Source organism: Nothoprocta perdicaria, unplaced genomic scaffold, assembly GCF_003342845.1.
Source record: "Nothoprocta perdicaria isolate Ctin4 unplaced genomic scaffold, notPer1 scaffold_8, whole genome shotgun sequence".
NCBI classification, from domain to species: Eukaryota; Metazoa; Chordata; class Aves; order Tinamiformes; family Tinamidae; genus Nothoprocta; species Nothoprocta perdicaria.
Genome location: NW_020456087.1, coordinates 8,647,519 through 8,654,258, shown reverse-complemented (window position 1 = coordinate 8,654,258; position 6,740 = coordinate 8,647,519).

The window sequence follows — 6,740 nt, the reverse complement described above, 5'->3', positions numbered from 1 at the left end:
TAGCTCTCCTAAATGCATGTGTACAATGTGCATACTACAGTAGTTAATAGCACTGTGAAAAATCTTCGTATTTACTGTTCTGGTTTTAAATTCTTTATCTTTAACACTCCATTATGGTTTTTTTTTTTTTTTTAAAGTAATTCTCTGAATAGCTCTTTGAGGGTCTTTAAAAAGAAGATTAAGATGTCTAGCATCGTACTGTACTTTATTATTAAATTACTTATGCCTGTCTATTGCTCAGGTGCTTGCATTTTTGCTTATTTTTTAAGCTRTATCTATTTAATTAAACAATGCAGACAGCAAGCAGTAGAAGGACAACTTGACTGGGGTTAAGAATTCCCAAGGATTGAACAGTGTTTGCTGGATGACCTCCAGCCAGTTTCTTTGCATCTTGGTGGCTTTTGTCCTGTTCTGTTACTGCCTTATCTACTCAAAAAGACTTGAGGAAAGAGTCAACTACTGAAGGAATTTCCTCCAGTAACCCGCCAGGCCACAGGTCAGCTACTGCACAATTAGTAAATAATATATAAATGCTATAACGTATTAATGAGGAACATCAGAAACCATCATATCCTTTACCTCTATCTGCACTCTGCCTATTTATGACTCTACCTATCTGTGACCTATCAATATTATTGAATGCTGATAATCTGTAAGGAGGATGTTCTTCACCAGAATTTCCTAAGCAGGATAATGCAGAAATGATGTATTTTATATTCAGCCCATCCTTCCTTATATTTGGAAGTCAGAAATTTAGCATTTTATTATTTGGACAGCGTGACAACAGGACAGTAGACTAGAGCAATAAGAGCAAGACTTGTCATTCCTCCTAGGCAAGACAAACCAAGGTCAAGTRAAAAACCCAGAAATAGGCCTTTCTGCAGTCTTTCTCCTGGTGGCTGCTCTGTTTTATGCTACTGATTTAGGAGCTCTCCTCAGAGCAGATACTGAAGTATCTGGGAAGCTAGAAAAGTAATCCATCTCCTTGGTGTCCATCCCCAAAKTTCAGAGTAAGAGTATTTCTTCCTCTTCAAGAATTGTGTTACATATAAGTTCTGTTTGGATATTTTAAAGCAGTGGTGATCTGGGATTCATTGGGCAACTGCTGGAGAACTTCACACCAGGTGAAGTGATTACATTCAAATTAAATAATCTCCCTCCTTCTATCTGTCAGGCAGCATAAAAGCTGCCTTCTCATTGGAGTAAGATGCAGTAATGGCCTTTGTTCTCTCTGGGTTTTAGTAAGAGGATTCTTCTGGAATAAACCTCTTTACAGAAAAGATACTTCTCAAGCCCTCTTGGGAGATCAGACCCTGCATCAGGACTCTGAAGTGGTCTGAGCAGCCACTAGAAAATAAACCACAACTAAAATGGAAGAGAAAGYGGAAGGTTTTTAGAGTTCTGCAGGGCTATGACACAGATGGGGTAGCCATTGCCCAAGGAAAGTATCCTTGTGGGGCTCAGAGTTACAAAGATAAAAGAAAATAAAGGCACAAACCACAGAGCAGATGTCAAGCTCTGTCCCAGATGATGGGACACTGTTGTTGGAGCTGTGGAAAGACACAGATAACTTTCTTGCTGGAACAGCCATAAGGCTGAGGCCCCTTGTAGGTTTAAAACTTGACAAAATACTTTTGAAAACAGTACTCAAATGTAGATAAAGGGACAGAATAGTGAGAGAAATGTGAAAGACAAAGAGCCCATGCTTTGAACATACTGCTCTTCTGAAGTCTGAGGGACTGAAGGACAATTGGGATAATTGGGACAAAGGAGGAAAGGGGGAAGGGCAACTATCCCTCATACTGCTGCTCAGGAGCAGTTTTCAAATCTCAAGAGATTTCTTCTGAAATATAAAGAACCATTCAGGCTCCTCTTGCTGGAAAAGATATTGTTGTCCCCTGCTTCCTTGTAGGAATTGCTGTAAGATTAGAAAGTTTTATGTGAGATTCAGAACACCTCAAATCCTTCCATTTTTTCCACCAGATAATTTTAACAATTCCTTTTCCACTTCTTCCACACCTGACTTCCCTACACACTGCTGACTCCATCTAGCCCATAGCAGATCATGATCTTTCAGGACACGGTTATATCATCACCTATTTAGAGCCGCCCCAGAGGCGCAGGTATTGGTACACTTCCTGATTGCCCTGAAATTAGTAAGAAAAGAGACTGTAAGGGAAACCTGTAATCTGAGCTCATTGAACAGAATGCTTTTCTGGCTTCTTAGTCAGAAGAGTAACACTGCCACTTCTCCAGCAGAAGGTGATGTAGAAGAAATGTAGAGAGAAGAAAGAAATGTGTCCTGGCCACTACAGAGACCTGCAGACCTGCTGGCAAGGGCCTAACTGAAGGGGACAGATGGGCAGGGTTCAGCATCTGCTGCAAGAATAACTAATTAAAGAAAAACCAAGGAAAAATGTTTCTCCTTGCCATGTAGTTTCTATCCAGAGAGTTAAAGGCCATCATAAAACAAAAATGGTTGAAAGAGGACAAGTGTATTGTTAGAAGAGAGAAAGAAAATTGGAAGTTTTATGACAACATTGCACCTATTTTACTCTACCTAGCCCACGTACACTAATTAAGGAGTGAATGCATATTTCAAAGGGCCATCATAACCCAAATCAGGCTTGATCACTGATACATTCCAGTATCTTTTCAACCATCAAGCAGCTATTACTTGTGTAATTACTATGCTGCTTTATAAAAGCACCAAGGCATCAACAAAAGTATCTATGTGCAAAACAGATGAAAAACATTCACTTCCACTGCTCCTCCTTATCACACTCACTGTTCTTCCATTCTGCTGAGGCTGTCCCAGGTGTTATGATGCTACTGACCTGCTCTGGCTCCATTTTTTCATCTGCTTTTTCTCCAGTAACATTCTCTACTTTCATTAGGCATATAGCATGGAAATGCACACATTTTTTGTTACTGTTTCCTGTCTCTCATCATCCCCTTCACCTGCCTTAATGTATGTGAAATTTTGTCTATCTGAAGGTGTCAAACAGAGCTGCTTTTCTGGGGCAAAAGTCTTGATATATTCATACACACACACACACACACACAGATACATACAACTGTCTTGCTTCTCACTGCATACTCTAAGTGTGCTGACCTTGAGAAGGTAAGAATTTCTTCGTAGCATTTAAAGGCCCCTACAGTTCCTCAGTTTTCTCCATGTTGCTTGCTTCCCACCTTGGCAGTGTAGAAGWCACGTTCTAGTCTACATGAATGTGCAGTGGGAAGGGATTGCTGCAGCTCAACCAGCTTCTCCTGCAGTGCTGCATCCTCTCGATCTCTTTGCTGACCATTTTAGTGGTTCTTTTGACCTTTTGGATGTCTGATAGATTTGTCTGAAGTAAACCCCCTTCCCCTCATACATACAAGTGTTTTCCTCACTTGCCAGAGAGATGGTTGGGGTTTTGGAAGCACCAGCTGCAGCTGCTGGGACTGCTGGTTGGAGAAACATTTGCCTCCTGAGCCCGTTAATTAGCACAGTAACGGTAACTGTGCTCCATTAGCCAACCCATGTGGTCGAATCCCTTCCCCGTCCACCAACCTTTCCCTTAATGAGAGCTGGAAGGGGGACACTCACAAAACACTGCCTCAGAATAATATTCGGCTTTGTCCACGCCGGTAACAAGAGCTGACAGGATCACTACGTCCATTTCTCTTCTAATTAGCACACTTCCAGCTCGGCCTGAGCCAGCAGCCAGAGAAAAGCGATCGGACAACCGTACCGAATCACAAACACAAAGAGGTCCATTCCCCATAATTAGGTGAGACAATTCCTCAGTCTTTTCTCGGCTGGAGCTTGCCGGTAAGACTCTCGCTGTTTTGGTAAGTCCCAGCAACACAAGTTACACGTCTCCCCAGGACACTAATAAGCCCCTAATTGTCTTCCGCTTCACACGGCTCTTACCATAGGTCTGACTTGGGGGAATTCTTCTAACAAGCGGCGGCCAGCGCTCCCCGCGCCACAAGCGGCAACGGGAGCAGCTTCTCGGGCCSTTAGACGAGAAAGGGGAAGTGGAGGAACAGTGAGAAAAGCAGCTCGGGCYCTGGGGCCCAGCTCTGCAGAGCAGGGCTCACAGGAACAGGTCGGATTGCTCGGCATCCAACAAAGACCTTCACGCTATCTCCAGTGCCCACCTGTGCACACACTCTCCCTGGCCCTCCTGCCCTAATCACCGACCTGTCTTCTCCTTCCCAGTCACTAGCAGCGCACGAGTATCCATGCTTCCACTCGGAAACATGCAGTGAAAAACAAACAGTTGCTTTTATGTCATTCCAAAACAAAAACTAGTGAGTTTGTTTTGCAGTTGTGGAAGAGGAAACACTGAATAAAGAGAATATTGGGTAAAGGGGTTTTTTGACTTCAGTCTCCACTCACACTCACTTGGGTCTCCTTTACTTGAAATGTAGGTCAGAGGCTGGCATGTGTTTTTCTTCACTGAGGAAACATTGTGGGCCTATATCAAAGTTCAAACTTAGAAAGAGCACGTATGTAAGTGACAGCCTGTCAATTCCCATGGAAGGGAATGCTTATCGCACAGCAGGTTTCTAAGGATGTTCACCAAGTGACTAAGAACGTGCGATTTTCCAACAGGAGAAGGCAAGAGAAGAAYAGGTGACCTGAGCTCAAAGTCCTTGATCAGGGCACGATTGAGGAAGGACTTATACTCCCTCTGACTTTCAACCCCATGCTTGTTTAAGAAACCATCATCGACAAAATACAATTCAGCAAAACTATTTTCTAGAAGAAAATTGTTTTTTGACAACAGGTCCATTTTGAGCAAAATATTTCAACTGATTCTATCWAGGACACTCCACACCTGCAGATTCCTTAAGACGTCAATGCAGTTGATTATATACTGACCACTTCTGAAAATCAGGCCAAGAAGTCTTGCCAAAAGTGTTTATAAATCCTGGCTCTATATTGTACCATCTGACTTCTGAGCGCCAGGCAGGGCTAAATCTGTGCAAGAAAGAGAGTGGGGCAGGTGATTAGCTAGAAAAGCAATTTAGGATAATTGATATACAATAGATAAACAAATCAATGAAAACTAGAATGACTAATAACAGTTACCTTAATACAGAGAAAAGGAAACAAAATACAGGCCACTGAACCAGGAGAGCTCAGTATCTAACCTACTTGTGTATCTTTGCTAGTCCATCCCTTTCTCATTTACGCTCTGAGCCCTCTTCTTGACTTTTGTTCATAACCTATTGCATTTTGGGCTATAGTGGTAAGTGGCAAACAGCAAGTTTCTCGTGCTTCAGAATCAGCTTTAAGCTTCTGTGATTACCAAAAATGTTGTTAGATGAGCCTGGCTTTTGTGGGAGGGGAATCCTCCCTGGCATCCAAGTGCCTTGAAGCACAAAATTTAATTACCCTATGTTATTACACACCTACTCATCAGCTATTGGTCACAGAGACAGCCTTTCAAGTGATACAGAATCAAGTCAAGTACTTTGTCCCCCCAGAGATCTGGTCAATAAATAAGGTGCAAGGTCATTCTTATTACCCATTTTTCCTACTAGCAATTAAGTAAGCGCTTTCAAGCTCACCCCACTTCCTCTTTTCTGTTCCCTACTGAGGTGTCTATAACAGAGACAGGCAGGGAGCGTTCCGGCTTCACTGGTCACTGATCTGTATTATAGGAATCAGCAGGCAGGCCAGAGGTCAACGACACAAACCCAACAAGAAAACGCCTATTCTGCACAAGCATCAGCTGCTTTGAGTCAGTCATTCTGCTCAAAGGGACATGATTGAAAAGGTCAAGTCTAAGTATCAGCAGTTTCAGTGGATGATAGAGTCTAAATGCAAAGAGATCCCTCCATAGTGAAAATTCTAGTGCAATGTAAGTAAACATGGCACATACTGTACATGGAGTCTGGGTTATGGTCTTTGAAAGCAGGATCAATCCATACTTTTCTGGCAACTCCAAGTATCTTTATACAGACTTAAAGTAATGACCATTCCCCATTTCATAATTTTGCATTTCACCTCATCCACTTTGAACTAAGTAAACAACTGATGTAGGGGTAGGACTGGAAAGACAATATATCTCTAAAATTGCTTTGATTCCAAGAATCACAGTATCACATAAAACCAAAAGACTCAGCTTTTTTTTTTTTTTTTTCCCCGCATCATTTTAGGTTCATCTTTTATCCCGATGAAACTCTAGTTCTTGAAAGTCAGCAGGAATTTTATCCCATAACAAATTATGGTCATTGGTCATTGTTTGCTCCTTGTAATAGAAGACATAATTGCAGAAAGATGAACAAGAAGCACAGAACACATCACAGAAGCCACAAACTCATTAATAGTGCACAATACATAACTACAGCAAAAATAGGTGGTGAAAATTACTGTTCCTAAAAAATAAAGGTTCAAAATGGAATTATTAAGTAAGGAGATTTAAGACAAAAAAAAGTCTTTAAAAAAATAAAAAGCAACTTGCTGTCAAGAGGCATTTTAAAGGCCAAGTATACAGATGAACCAGAAATTAGACAAAGTTAAGGAGGGTAGTGTTCACTGTGGACCAGATTCAAMTACTAGTTAAATCCTTAAAACATTGCAGGATAAGTTAACTCCAAGCAAAATCACTCCCCGCAAACCTTGTGCTTAAACTCTTCATATCTACAACTGCTTGTAATCTAAGAGAAGGTTATAGGTAGAATGGACCTTTGATCTAGCCTTGCCTTTTTATGAGTCATCGGTAGCATAGAAAAAG